General features: G+C 40.7%; 1 long non-coding RNA gene across 3 annotated transcripts in view; it reads right to left on the minus strand.

The window, feature by feature from the left end:
- LOC148184935 (uncharacterized) overlaps positions 1–21137 on the minus strand; it is a 54920-nt gene extending 33783 nt beyond the window's left edge. Inside the window, exons 1-5 of one of the 3 annotated variants that reach the window (XR_015771928.1) lie at positions 20997–21137; positions 20444–20509; positions 7420–7524; positions 6717–6825; positions 2793–3197 (exon numbers count right to left, since the gene is read on the minus strand). This is a non-coding gene — a long non-coding RNA (uncharacterized LOC148184935). Of the gene's footprint in view, positions 1–2792; positions 3198–6716; positions 6826–7419; positions 7525–17999; positions 19199–20443; positions 20510–20996 lie in introns of those variants that run through there. The other 2 variants (XR_015771927.1, XR_015771926.1) reach the window with 2 other exon arrangements.
- Positions 21138–21709: the final 572 nt, after the last annotated feature.

The following is a 21709-nucleotide window of genomic DNA, read 5'->3' on the forward strand; positions in this document are numbered from 1 at the left end:
TACTTTTTTTTTTTTATCCATTTTGTTTTTTCTGAGGCTCACATGACTGTGAAAACAAATAGATGGTTTATGTGTCAGGAAAGATTGTCTGGGAAATACATGAATAGTTTACAAACACTCAAAGAGCTCTGTAAACATCTCATCAAAAACTCAAGTGATCATCCCCTGTCCCTTCAAAATTGTCTCAAAGGGTAATTTCCCACACTGGCCTGGCCTGATTGAAGGCAGGTGACAGACACCTGGTGTAACTGACCTCCTTATCATAGGAGCTCCATGCACAAGATAATTGGTTCACACAGAGCAAGCATGTTTTGAAAAGAACCAGTTTTCGTTTTGTACTTACAGTGGATGTGGATGTCAAGCACTAATTTCAAACTGGTCAGAGTAGCTCAGTGTGCAAAGCAGCACTGATCCCTAGCCAGAGAGCTCTCACAGTAAGGCTTTTTCTTAATTTGTAGTTTTACTCACTGGCTTTGGCTAACTGCTTGATCCACCTTCCCACTGTTCCAGTGTGTTCCTAGTACCTGCTGCATGACTGCCTTGGGCAGCACTGAGTAGTTCATTGTCATGAAGAGGATGCCCAGGAGGTAACTTCATTATTCAAATTATCAAATGAAATATAAGTGAACTTTTAATACCTTTCTTGGTCAAGGTCAAATGTTCAGGTCAACAAGACTGTGAAGTCATGAGAAGAAATTCCCTGTGATACTGTGTCTCATTAAGTCTTACCACACATGTCTAGCTACTCTTTTGCAAAAAATTAAAAAGTAATAAAATATATTTGAATACACTTGTTTCATTTAATGTTTAAAAACAATAAATATGTCCCTACTTATTCTCTGTAAGCAGAAACAGGAATTATTGGCACAGCTAGCAAACCCCTTGGTTTCATTTTACAAAGATGATGTAACAGGCTGTTATATACCAATCTGGAATTTTCTCACAAAATTGGCTCTTTTGATGTTTCTTTCTCATACACCATTGTCCTCCAAGCTGTTAAATGATAACTAACAAAACTATGTTGTTGAATTATTAACCAAGCCATAGCTTTCCTTGTTTCATGGTTAATTTACTTCATACTTTCAAGTGCCTGATTTTCAAATACTGCTGAGTGGTTGCAAGTCTAACCTAGCAAAAACAAGGATCTCTGTTTTGCATCAACAAAGCTTCATAACTTAATTTTTGTTGCTGTTTTAAACTAGAGTTGATAAAACAGGAAAAACTTGCCTGCATGATTTGCTTTCTGCATGAATGGTTTTGAAAAATATACAAATGATGGATCAGAAGTTACAGAACTAATCAACCATGTTTCCTAAAATACCTGAAGTTTCACAATGGCTCAGTGGGAAGACAATATATCAAAAAATCAAATTAAGATGAGAGTCATTTACTTCAAAACTTTCCACTGCCAACTTCACAGTTAACTCATGGCAATACAAGAGGAAAAAACAAAAAAAAAAAGAACTATTATAATTCTAGTGCAGGCACATTTGAACCTGCTGGCACAAAAAGTATTGATTTCAACTGAACTAAATTTTATTCTTTCCTTTGTTTTTTTTATTACTCCACTTTGGGATTATCCAGGGAATACATGTTGGTACCAACCTTATTTCTTAAATACTTTATCTTGGTATCAGAAGCAGAATCAAGCTTTTCAAAAAGTGGACTGGATCCAAGAATTTATGTCAAAAATAAGTGCGAATTTTTTTAGATTTCAGCATTCAAGTCATTGATTTCGAGTCCAAGGTTCCTAACTAGCTTCACAGGTCTGCCTGTGAAGACTCCCACTCCTCCCTCCTACACTACTCTGCCTAATTTGTGAAGTTTAGAAACAGAACCAGGGCCTTCCTTTGGGCAACAGGGACTCACGCTACTGAAGCAATCCTTCAATACACAGCATGAAAGCAAAGTGGTTTTTTGCTGCAAGACTGAAAACTGGAACATATTTCTCTAAGATGAGGGAAAGATATGAAAGGTTATTTAAAGACTGGGTCCTAAGGAAAGATTACTTAGAAGACTGAAGTATTGATCTAATTCTCCTCCTTAACCTGATCTCTCCAACAATTTTGCTCTCATTAGGAAATTTCAGCACCATTTGTCAGAGAAGAGACAAGAGGCAAATCCTACATGTTCTGAGAAAATTTGATGCTGTGCAGAGGACACAAAGCCCAAGTCTTTGCTTCTAATAAGGGAATGACTAGAGCTCTGAGCTGTTTTCAAGTCTGGCTGACTCAGCTGAGCGACCAGCACATGCATATGGCTTTGAAACACCTATGGCATGAGATGTGACCTGCTCATCGTCCCTAGCAGCAGAAAGAGGACACCCTCACATGCATGGATATGAAAGAAAAAAGGGGTAGGCAGAAAGCACACACTTATTTAGACTGTCTGCAGATCTCCCAGCTTGTGCCCCAGCCATCCACCAACTCAGTACACTTGCTGAAGAAGGTCAGACCAAAGGTGCAAGGGTCGCTCAGCACAAAGATGTGCCCAGCCCTGTGTTAGGGTGAGCCAGCAGGAGCTCTAGCCTGCAATAGTTCCAAGGGCTCAATCAGCCACCCAGTCAGGTCTCAAACACTTTTGAACACACTGGACCCATGATAGCTCAGGGATTGTAATACCCATGATGAATATTGAATGGGAAAGAATGATCACACCTGGAGTTCTGTGTCCAGTTCTGGCCCTTCAGTTTGGGAAGGACATTGAGACACTTGGACACATCCAGAGAAGGCAACAAGGCTGGTGAGGGGCTTGGAACACAAGCCCTGTGAGGAATGACTGAGGGAGCTGGGGTTGTTTAGCCTGGAGAAAAGGAGGTGACCTTATCACTCTTTACAGCTACCTGAAAAACGGGCGTAGTCAGGTGGGGGTTGGTCTCTTCTCCCAGGCAATGAGAGGACATCTTAAGCTGTTCCAGGGGAAGTTTAGAAAAAAATTCTTCACTGAAAGTGTGATTGGATACTGGAATTATCTGCCCAGGAAGGTAGTGGAGTCACCCATCCCTGGAGGTGTTGAAAAAAAGACTGGACATATCACTCAATGCTATGGTTTAGTTGATGAGGAGGTGTTAGGCCATAAGTTGGACTTGATGATCTCAAAGTTCTTTTCCAACCTCGTTCCTTATGTGATTCTGTGATTATGGAATTCTCCTTCTAGGCATGATAATGCCTTCTCCTTGTGTGGGCAACCACCAGCACCTAGAGAAAGCCAGAAACTGCTGATAGCACTTGATGATCTGCTGCTTATCCAAGATAATTATGTCTCTCTAGAAACCCTTTTTTTTCCCCCCAAAAGCAGCAGGCACTTGTCACTCCTCTGACTCACTCTAGGAGTAACAGCAGTACTTTATTCTCTACTGAGCTTTTGAGTCAAGAGCCCCTTTTTATTAATACACATAAATCTAAAGGCTCTAATAATAAATGAAAGCTTTTCATCCTGTGTGTGAGGTCTGCTCATAACAAGAGACAGAGAGTGAAGAAAAATGGTAACCAACCAGGTCCAAACCTACTCGTACATTCATGTTCCTATATTTTATTTTCTGACAAATTTGACTCTGAATTTATTAATACCATTATTTCTTTTGTGTCTCATTGGGAATGTGGACCCAAGCCTGGCTGGTTGCAGGCTCAGCCTGAGAGATACAAAGCATGTAGGCACCAGCTGAACTCCTTTCCCCAGACCAGTATCAACTTTGCACTCCAGCTGTATGTGTGGCTCTTACTCACATGCAAAAGTTATACACTGAAGAGAAGGTGATAAGCATATGTTGAAGATTTTTAGAAGCTAATCTACAGGCAGTTGGACCCATAGATTAGCTGATAGTCACACTCTTTACTGCATGGTTGATTTAAGCCATGCCTTGTAATCAATCCATGTTTCTTGTACCAGCTCATTGCAGAAATGCATTTTCAAGGAAAAATGGTAGCAAGTGCCATATATGTAACAGAGAAGTCTGTTCATCCATGGTATGCTATTTCCAACAGCTGCTTCATACCCATGTATTTTAAAAGACACACTGGTGCTACTTCAAAATCTCTGGGATTAAAGCCATCATCTAAAAGCTTATTCAAGTCATGTTGAAACATAGCAGGCTGTGAGGCTGAACACACTCTGACAACTAGTCTAATGCAGATATTAAAGTTATTTTTAGGAATCTAGCATATATGGCCTACATTTAAGGTCAAAGTGGGTAAATCTCAAAGTTACTTCAACTCCTCTCACTAGCTGCTCTCACATCAAGTAGGATTTTTGGAAATACAGATTGATAGTAGGCTGATAAATTGTTTTACAACTAATCTTGGATGGCTTATGTGCTGCCATCATAGGGACAGACTTATTACCCTCTTAAAACTTTGGTCACACCAGCAATTATCCTTTGTAGTTCAAACATTTCAAGCTGTGCTAATAGCCTTTTTTTACAAATGGAATTCCTAAATATACACCTTTGAGAATGAGAACATCATGAGTAATGGTCATACTTCCAAAAATCACTTTAGATGTTTTCTGTGAATTTCATTTTCAGAGACACTTAAACACTTCAACTATCATTAATCCCAAATGCTGTGCTTCAATATCAACACTTTTGAAGAGATAGAAACTGAAGTGAATGTTACAGTTATCAGAAAAATCATAGAATCACTTAGGTAGAAAAAGACCTCTGAGATCATCAAGTCCAACCTAAAAGCTCCAATTTTCAAGCTGTTAAAAAAAAAAAAAAAAGAAAAAGAAAAAGAAAAAAAGAACACATGGTTAATGTGAATACAGTTGGTTCAGAATATGCAAAAGCCAATGGCTGGACAGAAAATCTTGGGCTTATAAAATACCAGAAAACAGTTTGAACTTGTTTCCCTTTCTCTGCATCTGGATTATCACAGCATCTGAAGTGATGAAGATACAAGCAGAAACATTACAAAAAATGTTTTGTACTTTTGTGGGTTTTTTTCTCTACAGAAGCAGAGGCCACAGCAGAAGACCTTTGTTTGATGTATGAGTACATCAACTCTACCTCAAATACTGCTGGGACTTTTTTTCCCAGGTGAATAGTGGCTACTTCAGTTTCCAAAACATGGGTACGATAATGTCAAAACTGTTCTATATAGGATTTCAAGATAGCATCCACCTCAAAAGCTGAGTTTGTCAATTACAACTACAAATGCCTCTGAAAATTTGGGTTGCTTTGTTTACTCAGTCCTCAGAAAAAAGTGACAGTCTCCTCTGGAAATAAATAAATCCCACTTCAATTTGCAAGATTTCTAGTTTCCAGCAGCCCTATAACAATTTCTAAATAGGGTACTTGAAGAAGAAGACTGAAGTTTCATATTACTTTAAAAACCTCCAAGTGTTTTCAAAATCATTTCAGCAGGATGCTGAGCTGGCAAAGAACAGGAGTCCCTGTCACACAGGGACAGTACAAACAGTTACTCAGGATTGTGCATATCAGTATCTGACAGCTGAGTACTTAAATGTGAAACCAAACCTGAAAGAAAAAACAGCTATAAGGATTAATTCTCTAATGCAAAATCTGCAGTGCTACGTTCCAGCCACTGCCTGCAGCCTTGTTTATCTAAACTTTACCTTATTTTTTAAATGAAGTGTCACAAATGGCATATAGTTCTCAAGACCATTCTAAAGTGGAAGATTACATCTCAATTACAAAAATTACATCCAAACAGACAAAGGTGTCTTGGGGCCAATAAACCAATTGCTTTTGTCTATAAAATGTAGTTGTGAGTATAACAATGTTGCCTAGGGACAGACCTTTGTCCTTGGTCGACTCTTAATTTGTCACCACGGAGGGCAGACACAGAGTACAACCAGCAGCCAAGTCTCACCCAAAGAACAAGCAGCACCACCAAACAGCACTTTTAGAAATGGAAATGAGAGCATAATATTTTTTGTCATTTACTACTGTAGCTAAATGCCATAATTCATAGGTCCAGCCATATTAATTTAATTTCCTGATTTTACATTACAAAGACCTAACTTAACACCTAGCAGCATTGATTTCCACACCTTAATTATATTATTCCATCTTAAGCTTTTCTGCTTCTGACCAATTTTAGCAGAAATTCCCTTTTTTTGTTACATCAATATCTTCTGATATTTGGGTTCCTGAACAAACAATATTCTTCTGTTCAAGTAATCTACATGGTATACTCTACATGGTGATTATTTTTGCAACATATTTGGAGGTGTTATTCAGGTCAACAACTGACAATGACAGGAGGTAATAAAAACAGTCTACTCAACATTTCAAACACTTCTTCACCAACACATCAGTATTTTAAAATTAAGTAAATAATATATTCATGCTGCTGCTTGTTAAGATGAAAGACTTTTAATGATCATCTACACTAACAGCAACTCATATTTCCTTGTTCAGGCCCTATCTTTTGGTACTGGGATAAACATTGTGAGCAGCTAAATTGTGCGTAGGTTACTTTACACTGGATATCCAAAAAAATGAGAAAGAAAAAATTGTAACTGCTTAAACCCCAAGAATTATGCATACCTTTCAATCTGAGACTTCAAAATTTTCAAATACTTAGGTAAATATTATAATTTTGATCATGTTGTCAAATTATTTTGCCCATGTCTCCAAATTACGGCCGATGCCAAGGTCAGGTCTATTGAGAGATAACTATTCTTGGCAGCAATATCTTTTCCACTCAAACCAATAACTACAATCAAGTTTAGTACATCAGTAAAGCACTCACACAAGCAGACATTGCTCTCAGCAGAGATTTCCAGTCACTGGTGTTTATCATCATCATCAGGTGAGGTAGGTGTTTGCACAAGAGCTCCTCTGCCATCATGCTTTATTCCCTGTGATTTGACCAAAAGCAGAAAGAGAGCAATTCTGAACTATGTACTCACACAGTCAAGAAAAAAAAAGAAAATCTCAGCTGGGAGGCAGCAAAGGCAGTCTTGCCTTCCAGCCAAGTCCTGGACTTCTCCTCATTCTCTCTTTGGCTGAAGGAGAGCAGCAAGCAGGACCATTCTCAGCTGAAAGAAAGCAAAGGTTTCCTTTGCTGCCCAGTATAAGGGCAGGAGACAAACCAGTCATGCAACCTGACTTTGATTACATCAGGACAGCAGCAGGTACAGGGCTGACAGTAGCCCCTGCCCACAGCTGCAATTCACCATTCTGTCGGTACTGCACATGAAAATGGATGTCACTTTTAGGTCTGGGATTTCAAACCACAAGCCAGCAGCTCAGCTTCAGCTCAAAAGAGTAATGACAGCTAAGGTAAACAAGCTGGGACCCAAGTGGAAACTATACATTAGGTTCAAAATGCATCTTGAATTTTACCCCTTCCTTCCCAGGAGTGAAAAGCCCAGTGATCACTATATGAAATTTTCCACTGTTTTGTTTGTTTTCCACTTAACATTGTTTTGTGTTAAGGACACAAAACCCACCTTACTGGGCCAGAGCCATGGAGAACCTTGCCCGGAGACATGAGGAGGAGGACACATGATACTCAACACTGCCTAGAGTCCATTGCTCTGGTACTCCCCTACCACCTACAAGAAATGGATTATGAATGTTAAAATTTATCCCTGCCTATCCTCTATCTGTTTATGGACTAGTCATCCCTCACAGTTTGTCCATCTTTTTTTGCATCTGTTCACGTGTCCTCCTGCACAACATCCAGAAGTCCACTATGCACAGTATTGAAACATACTTATCTGTTTCAAATCTATTTAAATTCATTTCCCAGCTCTTCTGTGGTAAGATTTGCTGAATAACAGTTCTTCTCTTGCCTTCACCAATTTTATAAACCTCAGTCATAGCCCATCACAGACATCTCTGCTTCAAACTACAGAGTCACAGATTTTTCCATCTCAGCTACTGCATTCCCTTTGTCATTTTGACTAGTTACAAGAGCAGCAATTAAATCCCCTGTGCCTGCCTTGAGATGCAGAAGCCAGGACAGCACATTACAGCCAACTTCTGTTAGTATTCCTCTGTAACTGCCTCTAGTATTCAGCACTGTTGGGAAGAGTACTTTGGAAATAGGACTGTTATTCATGCCAGCACAGATTGGAGTAAGTCCCTGATATGGTTTTAAAACATTTATTTTAAATAGTCCCAAACTCTGCCTAGTCCTCACTTTTGAAAACATACACCACAAGTCCTATGCATTTAAACCATCTTATCCTAACAAGGCATAATTCTTATATTTTTACTCTTTAGAAGCTTCAAAAAATATATAACTTCCCTTTTCAAAATGAAATCAACTTCCCTGTTTTTCAAGCAAATTCCATCTTCAACGGTTGTCTTTTATACAGCTGATTGAATGAAATTCAAACAATTAAGAGTCCTATAATCAATGTCTCTCTACTAACTGAAGTATAACTACATCTATATAAAATGTCTGTAAGAAAAACCTTGCTTGATTCAGATTAGGAAAAAAAGAATCCTCTAAAGTAATGCTTCACCTTTTGGTGAATTATCAGAACTGATTTACTGTTGTTCCTAAGCCTGAAAGCCAATAAGACGAGCTTGGATCCTAGAGTATCAGTTATGTGTAAAAGAGACTCAAAAACAAAACCAAAAATTACTCAACCCCCCTAAGCCCATACATCAAAAACTCAAGATAACCTTTTAATTTCTCCAAAGAGTTACACTCTCAGTCTTTGGCACAAGAATCAGGACTCCATGCTTTGCTAAGCCAGAAATGCACATAACTTTTAACAGGTATTAGCAGTGTGATTTCCCAGAAAAAAAACAACCCAATCTTCTTTGTTGTGGTCATTGCTTTTATGTCCATTTTAAACTTGACTAAAATCCGTGATTACAAAAGATATTAGAGTATTTGCTACCCTGATCTTTTACAAAGAGGAATAGTTAAATGATACAGGATGGCACCTGAAAGCACCAGGCTGTGGTGGAGCTGAAGACAGAACATGCAGCATGAAGACAGAAAGGAAGAAAAGACAAGGAAAGAGAAAAGGAAAGAAGGGCAGAGGTTCACAGCCTTCTTTTCAGTTTGCCTTTTATCTGAACATCTATCTGGAGTAAGGGAGTATTAATTAATTTTCATGAATGCACACTGGAATGGGTGGTGCAGACAAGCTGTGGATAACCCATCCCTGGAGTGTTTAAGGCTGGATGAGACGGAGCTCTGAAGAACCTGCTCTAGTGAATTGTGCCCCTGACAGGTGGGTTGAAACTAAATGATATGCAAGGTCCCTTCCAACCCTAACCACCCTGTGGTTTTATGTAGAATTCTCCTTTCTCTTTCCTATATTAGTTAAAATAAAACAATAAAACAACAAACCAATAATTTTTACATTGTAGTCATATTTGGTTACATCATTTTTTAAAAGGATTTAGAAGCCAACAAGTTACAGTGAGTCTCACGCATCTGTCAGAGCTGAACTCCAGAATTATGTACATTGTGTGGCCTTCAAACTGTTCAAGGTTTCCTTTTTTGTCAGCTCACACAGCATGCTATTTCCTTCTGCAGAAAATAAATTTGGGTGTTCGTTACTCTGAAAGATACATTCCTTGTTCTCCTGAATATCGGTAAGAACACAACCAGGTGGAGAAGCCTTTATCCCACTCTGAAGAAAAACTCATGAATATTCAATCACTTCTGAAATGACTTCAAGGTGAGGAGTAGCATTTACTTTAGAAAGTAAATAATTATCATTAGTTTTCAGACCTCTCCTAGTAAACAGATTAACCATATAATGTCTGGGAGTAAAAGCAGAAGAGCTTTGAACCTTCCTTTATCTCTGCCACATCATTCCCTTTCCAGTGTGAGGTGTGCCTGACCTAGAAATAGATTTTATTTAGCAGATGGAGATTAAAAGTCTTTGTGTGGCACAGGTGAAGAAGCAGAAGAGAATGTCAAACAGAAAAGCTTCATTTGGTCACTCACTAGGAAAAAAGCTCAGCCTCTTGAATTCTTATCAGTCAGAGATAGCCTGTGGGTATGTTGCTTCTTTTTAAATCTTTTATTTTTGTAGCTTTCAACATCCTTTTCCCTTTCAGATATTCTGATAAAATAAAATAAATAAAATAAAATAAAAATAAAATAAAAATAAAATAATAAAAAAATAAAATAAAATAAAATAAATCTCCAGAGTGATGGAGATCCCTCAGGATACAAATATATTTGACATTTGTGATAGAGAGGCACAGCCTTGAAAATGGACCAGAATGAATGAATCAGTCAGTAGTCATTAAAAGCCTCGAGCACACACATCTGAAGAGAATTCTAAAAAACAGCTTTAGAAAAAGCAATGTTAAACCTTCCAGTAATGAAGCAAACAAAACTTTCCATAAAACCCTATCCAAAAGAGGGATAAATTTTAACAATCAAAGAATGGAATTAGACCACACTGTTTCTTCAGTTAAGCCACTAGTTCATTCAGCACCATCTTTTTATTTGTCTTATGTCATGAAACAATTGATTCCTCAGAATCTGAAGATGTCGCTTTATTCTAAAATATCAGTTAAATCAGAACGCTTTATTTCCTAAATGGATGAAAGTTCAATTTTTGTGCGTCTCCAAGTAACTGTTCATTCAATTTTCAGAGAGCCTATGTTTGTACTTTTGCCAGTAGATTTCAGCCATACCCTATCAACAGACTAACAAAAGCAGAAGTTCACAATTTCACAAACACACACATTTGCAAAGCACCATAGTTACCGCATTTTTGGTTTGATATAAACTCTAGCAGAAGGTTAATGTAGGATGGACTCCCAAAAAGCAAAGCTTAAAGACAGATTTGAAGTAGGAGGAGCTGTTGATCACATATGCCTGTTAACAGATTTTATTCTTTTAAGCAGTGGCAGAGGGTAAGAAAAGAATGAAAGCATTAAAAACTATTGTGAGAAAACTTAGAAACAGGATATTTTCTCTCCAGATCTTTCTTATTTCCATGATATTGCAAACAAGAATGTGAAATACAGCTTCCTTGCTTCATAAATATAGGCATGTGGAAAAAACAAACAAATGTAATTTACACTACTATATAAATATCATAATGTGCATCATCTTCTTTCAGCTGGAAGAGGAAAACAAGTATACAGAATATCCTAACTTGGAAGGGATCCCCAGGGATCATTGAGTCACACTCCTGGCTACCCATAGAGTAATTTAAAAGTTAAGCCTTGTGTTTAAGAGCATTGCCCAAACACTTCTGAACATCAACAGGTTGACAGCCTTGATCACTTCCCTAGGGAGATTGTTCCAGTGCTTAGCAGCCTCTCAGTGGTCAGAGTATCCCATGTGAACTTCCCCCAGTGCAGTGCTGCCATTTCATCCCCAGACATCAGAGGGGAGATATGGCCACTTCCCCCTCTGCTCCTGCCCCAGGGTAGGGTTGGCCCTTTTATCCACCGGGGCACACTGTTGACTCATACTGATCTTACCATCAACCAAACCCCAAGATTTCTTCCTGCAGGACAACATTCCAGCCCCTTGTCCTCCAGTCTGTACACACATCCAGGATGATCCCACCCCAGATGCAAAACCTGGCACTGATGCTTGTTGCACATCGACACATCTAACATCGACTATTTTAGTACACTCTGCTTTATCTCCATTCTTATTTGTGAGCTAACCAACCTCTTCAAGTAGCAGACCAATGTTTTATTGAGTCCTCTTTTTGCTGATAACATGATTAAAGCCTTTTTGTGATCCCACATCTTACTGCCCATTTTCAAATGGAGTTTTAAGCCATATGAATTTTCTGCCTGCAGTGGCAGTATCTCTGTGAACCTCCTGTGAAACTTGACCTGACTTCCAAAGTCCGTAAACTTTGATGCACTGGAATTACCTGCTCCTGTGGTCTTAAATATTGACCAGTATTTTTGGACCCAAATTCCTTCAAAAGCAGATTCTGATGAGACCTTACTAACTGAATCCTTGAGGAGCCTACAGTTTGCTGTCCCAAAAGCCATGGATGTTTACTCTGCTAACAGAGCTTTTTCATATCACCACAGATTTTAAACTTTACCACTTTGTGATAACTGGAGCCAAGACAGACACCAAACATCATTTCATCCACAGACCAACAACACTTCCAGCAGGGCATTTTTGCTAATCAGCTCTCTTGGTACCTGTATCAAAAAGTAATATTCAAAGTGTTTCAGGATTTTCCTTAACCCTTTCAATGCCTACAGTATGACAGTCCCAGCTAATATCTGTGAAGTGAAAATTGCCCATAAGGACAGGAGTCACCAATGTAGTGATTTCCCTTAATTCCTTCAAGAATAATACATTGTTGTTACCTTGCTGGCAGGGGGACCTTTGGTAAACTCTGACGATATTTGTTTCATTAGTTTTTTTACTGGTCCTTAGCCAGAACTTCTCAGCCACATCACCTTTAGTTGTAAGTGCTGTGTAGTCATCCCTTACGTGGAGCATCCCTCCTCCTCCTTGCCTGCCCCACCTACCTCTCCCTGAGGAGCCTGTGAACACCACAGCTTTTCATCACTGTGAAAACATCTTCCAGAGTCTCACTCATGACAGCGATGTCTTAGCTCTGGGACAGAGACAAAGCTATCATCTCTTTTTGTTTGTCCCACATACTGCCTGCCTTCACATACAGACATGTATGTTTGCTCCAGTGTACTCATTTGCATTGTGGTGCAGCATGAAAGCCCACACTAACACACCCTCATTCAGGATGCAGGCATTGATAGGCCACCTGTTTCTTTCATTGTCATTCCCTACAACTGGGAGGAGAGAGGAAAATCTTACCTGCATTTCCAGTCCCTTTTCCAATCTAACCAAGGCCTTGAGCTCTCTTTTGACAACCTTTGGACTTCTAACTACAACTTCATTGGTACATGCATGTAAAAGCATGTATCAGGCTAGGAGGTCTCCTGTTAATATCTTTAACACAAGTGCCAGAGAAGCTGCAAGCTTCTTGTAAAGGCAGGTTTGGTCAATAGATCAGACCTGATGCTCCTCTCATAAATTTACTCTTGTTTCTTCAGGGAGGCAATCTTGATGTGGGTGTCAAGAAAACTTGTCTGCCCAGTAATCCAGGACCACTTGCACCATCTGAGATGGAACTAAAACCCCTTCACAGCTCCACACCCCACACTCACAGTCAGACCAGGCTTCCTCACCAGTTTGACTGTAGGTTTCCCATAGTGGAATCTCAAAGATCCTTCAAATAATTTAATCTTGGTACAATAACTAAATAACAACATAACAACTCAAACATTTTAGGTGGCTCCAAGGAGGGACACAAAACAATTGCAACCCTGTTTTTCATACCCTTGCAGTCTAAGTGTGTGGGATTGTCAGCTCCTGCCGTGTCTCTGAGTGTCCCCTCACCTGGCTGGTGCCACGCTGCAACTCTCACCACAGCTTGCAAATGGATCTCCTTGCACTGAATATATTTCTCAACAAGGGAAATAAGCCAACTTGACTGTGATGATGCCTCAAGAATGTGTTCTTCAACCAGATTATATCCCAGTCCATCCAACTGCAGAGCCTGATAGCTGTTGAGTAACATGGAGAGGCAAGGAGACAAGGAGGAGGTTCTCTCCCTGGCCCCAGTAGAGACTGATTTCCTTTTACCTCTGTCCCTCAAGTCAGTGCCTTCTGCCTGGAGAGAGAGTACAAGATACTCCTTGCCAGGTGTTGTACCTAGTTAATATTTTTGTTCCAGAGAGGACAGTAGGGTTCCCTCAGTCAGCCCCCTTCTCAGACTCACAGATGCTCTTCAACCTGTCTACTGCATCCCAAAGCTCAGTCAACAAGCAGAGCAGCTCTTCTACCTGTGTACACCTCCCACAGACATTGTCATTGTTGATCTCAGACTAATACCCCAGGCACATCATGCACCTGCAAGTCTAGAGAGCTGCATGCTCCCCTGGGAACTCTTTCTGGGTCTCTTCCTCAGTCCCAGCATGCAGTAATACCACAGGGGGACACAGAGGTCATGGCTGCCTGTTACCAGTCCTCAAGACCCCTGCAGGGCATTATGGCTGGTGATGGATGGTCTGGTTGACAAAGCTGCTGTCTGCCCTTGCTGCCACCTGGTCCTTCCCCACACACAGCCTGAAGGCCTCAGTCACCCAGGAGCTCCATCAGGCAGTCACAGGTTCATTGCAGCCCTGATGCTCCTCTCAGCGCAGAACAAGCTGCTACCACTGCTGGCACTGCTGCTATTACCCTCCTCCCGGCACACAGTGAAGGCTGCATCACCTTCCTGGGGTTTTGGCCATGTATTGAAAACAGATTAAAACCCCCTACAAGTGGCTGAAATGGAACAGCGTAAGGACACTCTTCCCTCATCAGTAACTCAGAATTAATTCAACTGTGCTAATTTGCTGCGAGTCAATAAGTGTCCAATGAACAAGGGCAAAAGTACTGAGTAGCCAGTGCTGCTCCTTGCACCAACCAGGGGCCTCAAAGTGAGAACAAGTTTCCTTCTAGGTTATACCTGCTGCCTCTGTCATGACTCACAATGGCCAGATAATCTTGAAAAGCAAGATAGACAAATGAGAAAAAAATCAAAATCAAGGCTGTGACACGGGCAGCTGATTTGCCCAAAATTTAAGCCAAGATGAATATGCAACTTTAAAAGTAATGCTATACATTAATTTTTAAAACTGATAGAAAACTTGTTCTCGTGCCTTGGAAGTTAGCTCCTGGACATATGGAGGGTTTGCAAGTGTCAGGATTACACACAGATAAGCCCAGTTAATAAAATCCAAGCCTGCTGAATGGGGGTACACATACCACAGCTTTAAGACATAAAATAAACAAAAAAAAAAACAAAAACAAAAGCCACTTATATTTGGCAAGTTTTTCAGGAGCTGACATTCAACTATGAACTAATACCTAGAAAGGTATTAGAAAATATAAACCTAGTAGCTTACACATAGGTAGTAAAATGAATTTTGATTTTTTTTTAGCTTATGAACAAAAGTAATACTGAGTAACTAGAAAGCTTCAAATCAGATTGCTCCAGCAGCCACTTGAAACCTCTTCCACACAGGGACCCTGTTGATTTGGCATGGCCTTGTTTTTTGGTATTGTGAGAGGGCCACAGAAGTGGTTTCTGTGAGAAGCTGCTAGAAGCTTCCACCATGTCCAACAGAGCCAGTCTCTGAAGATGGAGATGCTGCTGGCCCAATTGGAGGGGCTGGTAACTCCTCTCTGATGATCTAAGAAGAAAATCAAAACAACGCACATGCAGTTTTTTCCAGGGATGGGAAGATGGTGTGGTGGCCACCACCATTCCACCAGCATGACCCACAGGGAGCCTTGCCTGCCTGGCTGTCCCTGGCCAGCTGTGCTGCAGGCAGAAGGGCAGGGGCAGCAGCAGCAGCAGCTTCTCCTTCCCAGCACCCTGCATGAGGAGAGGCGTTAAACAGCGTCAATGCCGTGGTGGCTGCCACTGCCCAAGTGGTGGAGGTGGGACCGCATGGCCGGCAGTGAAAACATGGCGAGTGACTCTCCAGCACGGAGAGTTAGAGGAGGAGATTAACCTCTCAGTGCTGAGGGATCCTGTAGGAATCTTTGAATTTGGGGAACTTGTTGACAATGGTACCTGTGAGCAGCAGTTTTTCTTCTAGTCAGAGCAGAGGAGGAAGTGAGGACATGTAAGAGTAAACATCATGGCAGCACTAAGGTCAGTGGGAAATAAAGAGGGAGAGGAGGTGCTCCAAGTGTCAGAGCCAAAATTCCTCAGCAGGCTGTGGTGAAACAAACTGTCCCCCTGTGATCCATGAGGTCCACAGGGGATGCAGAGATCCGCTCGCTGTCCATGGGGAAAGTGCTCGTGCCGGAGCAGGTGGATGCCAAGGAAAGCTGTGATCCAGGGGGAGACCAAATGGAGAGAGAGGGCTCTGGCTTCCAGACATAAAGAGAGAGAGAGCCCTTGCTGCCAAATTAGAACAGCCTGTCCTTAGAGGACTGCACCCCATGGACAACTGACCCATGCCGTATCAGTTTTGGGAAGACTGCCCATGGGAGGGACTCATGTTGCAGCAGTTTTGGCAGGACTGCTGCTTGTGAAATTAGAGCCACTCTGAAGAAGTTCTCAGAGAACTGTCTCCTGTGGGAGGGACCCCATGGCATAGCAGAGGAAAGCTTCCTCTTGCTGAGGGAACAGAAAAAGCTCTTGGGTGACAAACCGATGATGACCAAAATCCCCACACCCTATCTCCCTACACTGTCAGCAGGAAAGAGGAAGGGGCTGGGGGGAAAACAGGTGTTTTAAAGGCTTATTTTACTCCTCTGGCTCTGTTAATAATAAATTAACTTTATACCTTTAAATTTGAACCTGTTTTGCCCTTAGAGTGTTTTTTCCTGGTCCTGGATTCAACTCATGAGTCCATTGTTTATTTTTCATCCTCTCCTCTGCCCAGCTGAGAGCAAGAAAGGGTGAGCGAACAACTTTCACAGTGCCTGGTGGTGGCCAATATCAAACCACAACAGACACGTACCTTAAATAAGTAAAAATCCATGTCTATTTCCAAGTGAAAGAAACATCACAGAAGTCAGTGCTTGCATTATCTTGGACCTTGAAAAACCCAGTCATACATATTTTGACAACAAACAAACCCAAAATAGCACCAAATCCCTTTCTGATCCTTACCTACCAAAACCACACACAAAAGTAAAAAATGAGGAGCAACAAGCACTCTTAATATAGCAATGCAATCATCTATACTCAGCCAAGAATTACTGCCTCTAAATTAAAAACCTTCTCAGACAGAGGGGCTGTAAGGGATGTTTAACACCCCATGCCCCACATCTTGCAATCCTTTCTCTGGAGTGCCCACTGGCTGTGTGTCCCATTCCAGCCAGGCTAGACTTTGGGGTGACTGCACCTTGTTAGGTGCCATCAGAGACAGGCAGAGGAAAGGCCTGCAGGGGTTCAGCTGCCAGGCAAAGGTAAGTGTGGGGACCAGAGCTCACGTGCTTTTGCAGCAGGGGTAAAAACCACACTTCCTTTGGGAATGGCATGTATGTAAACATTTACCAACAGGATGAGGTCATGCAATCTTAAGCTCAAACCTAAGGGAGCAAAGTACCCAAATCAAAGTATGTCCAAGGCAAACACTGCAGCCTGGAAAGAGGCAGGGTGGTGGCAGTGAGTGAATCCCAGAGCTCTGTGCTCAAGCTCACTGTCCCTTATTCACTCAGGGGCACAGTCACAGCTCAAAGACCTATTTTTCAAGAACACAACTTTTCATAGAAAATTACTGCACTCAGAAAAGTAAACACCTCAATCAGCCAGAAGGCCAGATAGTTTAGGCAAGGTGTTTAATTGCTTGATGCCAATATTTGGAATAAATATTGGAAGTTATCAAGGCATCTTGTATAAATAGCATGAGCTGCATTTGCACATAGTTCTGGACAATTCAAGGTGCTGACAGGTAAGGTTATGCGTACTTCTGATGAGCTTAAAAAAATCCTGCCCATCTCTTTCTCCCTGCCCATGTGTTTTGTTCCACTGAGGAGCTCCTACTTAGATTCTGCTGCCAGTTTCAGCCCCCAGGAAAAGTGAGAACAAGACTGGCAGGTGGGTTTGAAGCCACAGGATCTTAAAAACATTCATCTCCCCTCAAACCCCTGGGTGTGGGTCTGTCTGCTAACCCCAAGGACACGGATTCCTCCGGGATGCACGGCGCGGCCGCCAGCTCCTGCTGCGCCACGCTTCCCGGCGGTTGCCATAGCACTGAAAGGCAAACCTAGCAACAGGCACACAAGCCTCCCAAGCACACAAGTCCAAACCACATTTTTTAAATAAATTAAATCATTCAGCCTTGCCTGCTACCCAAAAAGAAAAAAAAGTACAGCATGTTTCAAGAAGCTGTTAAGAATGTGCCGTTTCTGTTCAGATGCACTAGAGAAGGGGTTTAATTACCGCTAAAATTAAACTATAAGTGCTGTGCTATGACACAATTAAAGAAGCTTGCAGGAAGATTTGCTTTTTAATATGCCTTTTGTAAATCTATGTATCTGTCAGTTATTGATGGTATAAGAAGTTATGTCAGGCATCAGAAAGCAAAATAAGAGTTTAGCTTTTATTTCAGACCTTTTTTCTTGGAACTCCCATTTCTTTGTGAAACAATGTGGTAGTACAGCAGTTTATTTGTTTATTTTAGTATCACAATCGGAGATTATTTGTGCTTGGTAAAAATCAATCCCACTACAGCTCAGGATCTTGTGCCTATCGACATGATTATTCAATACACATTCTAAGTGTCTCCAGTGTCTTCAGAGGTGTATAAACTTTGCTTCCAAAATTCTCTGCCTCTTCAGCTTCAAAATCTTGCATACTAATATTTTAATTCTATGACACATTGTTAAAGAAACAGCCTATGGAGGAAGTTAAGAGCATAAAACATTGGATTTCTTTGAATTTTACACAGTTAAGTATATTCTACACAATAAAAATACAGCCATTTCATAAACAGGAAATAAAGTTCTATAAGCCAAAGAAACATGAAGGAGGATTGAAGAAACAGAGGAGCATCCTGCTGTTATTACCTACTCTACATTGAAGGCTTTTTCCCTGGCTCAGATTACTTTTTTCCTCAACAAAACATATTTACAGAAGGAACCCTTTGAGTAATCATTCTTTCCATCTGAAATCACAGCCTCTGAACTGTGTGAAGATCACTGGAGGAGTAATTCCAACAAAAGTGCCCTACCAGGTTTTGCACTCACTTCTTTAGTGAAATTCAGGCTGAATGAAGTGGTTCCACTCACTGCCTTTAGAAATTTCACTGGGATTGATTTGACTTGTTTATCTGTTATGAAAAATTACCTACATAAATAAAACACTTCTCATCCAAGAGCCAAAAGAACACACAATGTTGTACTGAGTCCCTAAGGAAAGCAATCTCATGTTCATCCTGACAAAATTTACCCACGTATAAATTTGGGGAGAGAAGGTAAGAAAGAAGGGACAAATTTTCCAAATGCTAAGGAACAATGTTCCTTGGAGGAGAATGCAAAAATTGGATGGAGTATATCTATGTATCAACACCAAATAAAATACAATTATGTATTTTAGAGGTTTATCATTAAACTTTGAAACATGATTTCTTTTGCTCCTGCCTGCCTTCAGCATGGTCATGATCCTCCCCACAACTCCGAAGCAGGATGCTCAAAGGCTGATTAGAAGATTTTTGAAGGTTGTAATTTTATTCAGTTTCTTCCCTGATGAATGCTGACTGTTCACATTCATGTTGATATATCTGGAATCACAACTCATTAAATTGTTTCCATCTGCAATTGGTCTTTTCAGGGAAGGTGCTTGTGAATTAGAAACCCTTCCCCCTCACACACACTTACTACAGATAAATATTAGAATCAAGATAGTAACACTCATGGCAAGTCAAGTACACACAGAAATTATACCATCTGGCACAATTAGTCAGCCTGAGGGCTGGTTAATGAACTGTAATATACACAATCGAGCATGCATACTGAAGTTGCAATTCTTTATGATACCCATGGACATGTAAATTCAGCAGGGGACATAAGAAGCCTTTCTAGCATATAATTTATTTAGGTTTGTTGGGGTTTTTTGTGTGCACAAGAATTGGAATGAAAAGTTTTTCTCCAAGACATTTCTGTATACCTCTTGCTGTTTCTGCAGTAGTAAACAAATTAATTTTGGGGTTTATGTATGGTAAGAAACAGTAAGAGACATCTGGTTCAGACAGAGGTTTTGATAGCTTTGCACAAACACAGACACATAAAATAAATTTGGGGATTCCACCATCAAATTGTGATTTAAACATTGCTGTGCATCAAGAATGACAAGCACCACCATCCTCTGCACCTCATTCTTCTCTATACACTAATTAGCAGTGCCAGAGGAATCAGCTCTAATATGGTCATCCACCAAGAGGAGACAGCAGCTGTTAACTCCCCTCCACAGATACCATTGCAGGACCCCATCATCTGACTGCTAACTGAGAAAACTAGCATCTTAAATGTGTCACTTCATAGCTTCTCCTGCTAGCTCTGCTGTGGCAACATTTTTGTTTAAATCCTCTTTTATTCAGGGCTTCAGTACTCATCTGTACAGAGAACAGTACTGTATGTGCCACTGAGAGGTCCTGACTCTTCATCAAAAAAAAGAGTTAAAAAAGCCCCACACAGGTTTTAACAAATTAGCCATATGCACAATTGTCCTACAGAATGGCACAAAATTAACTTTTGTATAGCCTCTGCTACAGTGTACACACATCTCTAAGCAAACATACATCTGTGCCAGAAAGTCATATTCATTAAACTCAATTTATATCTATATACATATAGGTACATTTTGTCCCAAACACAGGATTTAAAATTATGTCATGCTTATGAAAAGTACTTATATTTCCTCAAAAGACACACAATTATGCAAATATTTCTGGCACCTGTGAGGTACCAAACACTTAACAGCTAGGAGGGCAATGTTAAAAAGGAAGAGAATTCTCCTTGTGCCTTACCTAGTGCTTTCTCCACTGTAGTGTGTGAATTTCCCCAAAAGACTTTTTTGTTTACAACAGGAGGAGCTGTGGAAAGAGAATGAAAAACAAAGCAAAACATACTGGTCTATGAAAATTTGGGCTGGCAAAGCTAGAGGGCTGTGTCAGCACATTTAATCTACAAGTACAGGTGAACATTTGTGCATGTATAGGTTGACAAAAGAGATTAAAAACTCTGCAAAGCAGCTATAAGTAAACACCTTATCTACTTTTTCCCCTTACCACAGCACTATGTCCTTTATTTTCATCATTATTTAAATGTTATTGATAAAGCTATGTTAGGTGAAACTGGACAGCATAAGAGAGGCTCTTTGGGTCAGTTTTTATTTCTCACTTACAGAACACCTGTCTTAGAAAGGTTCTTCTTAACCTCCTGTCCTTGTCAGAGCAGAACTGACACAAAGTAGATCTTTAAGAAACTTCACCCCAGTCTTTTTATTGCACCCATAGGTGGTGTCTTAAAACTCATCTGACTCCACAGTGCACTTCTTCTTATCCTCCATCATCATACTACCTTCTAAGTCCATCGGTGTTTTGAGATGGCACCCCCAAAAATCCACAATACAGATGGTATTGTGCAGTACTGGGGTGGCAGGTCAACCCTCAGCATTCATCTCAGTCCTCCTACAGCACCCAGCACATCCAGTTCCCCTGACAGCACAGCCAGCACACTCCACCTCAGCTACCCAACCCACTCTTTTATAACTCCATCCTTACTGGACACAGCTGTGAGGACATGGCTGTTCCCACTCTTTGGTAATTAACACAGCTGCAATTTATCAGGGGCAAGACTACCTTCAGCAATATCTCTATCCTTCTCCTCCCACAGCCTCCCTCAGAAGCCCTGTTTGGAAACCCCAAAGGGCAACAGTGCATCATCTTAATTAAAGGTTGAGGTTTATCTTCTGAAGAAGGAAGAAGAATTCATCATTAAACCGCACTTTGGCAAACAGAATCCCACTTATATTTATTAAGTTCCCAGAAGGTTGTTATTTGCAGATAGCACTGGCTCCTAGCACGTGACTAAAATGAAGGTGTACAGAAGGTATATGCCCATATCATTAACCACTGTATTTATTTGAGGAGGAGAGTGGGCAATTACGCCATGCTCACCTCTACACATCAGCACTAGGAAGCTACCTCAGTCTAAAGACTACAGATCACTTCCAGCCCTGCTCCCCTGGAGCTAAACTCTCTCATCCTTCAGCCTCAGCAGCTCAGATGGGC

Source organism: Pseudopodoces humilis, chromosome 2, assembly GCF_049639895.1.
Source record: "Pseudopodoces humilis isolate 2021_Gansu_Grassland_sample_001 chromosome 2, ASM4963989v1, whole genome shotgun sequence".
Taxonomy (NCBI): Eukaryota; Metazoa; Chordata; class Aves; order Passeriformes; family Paridae; genus Pseudopodoces; species Pseudopodoces humilis.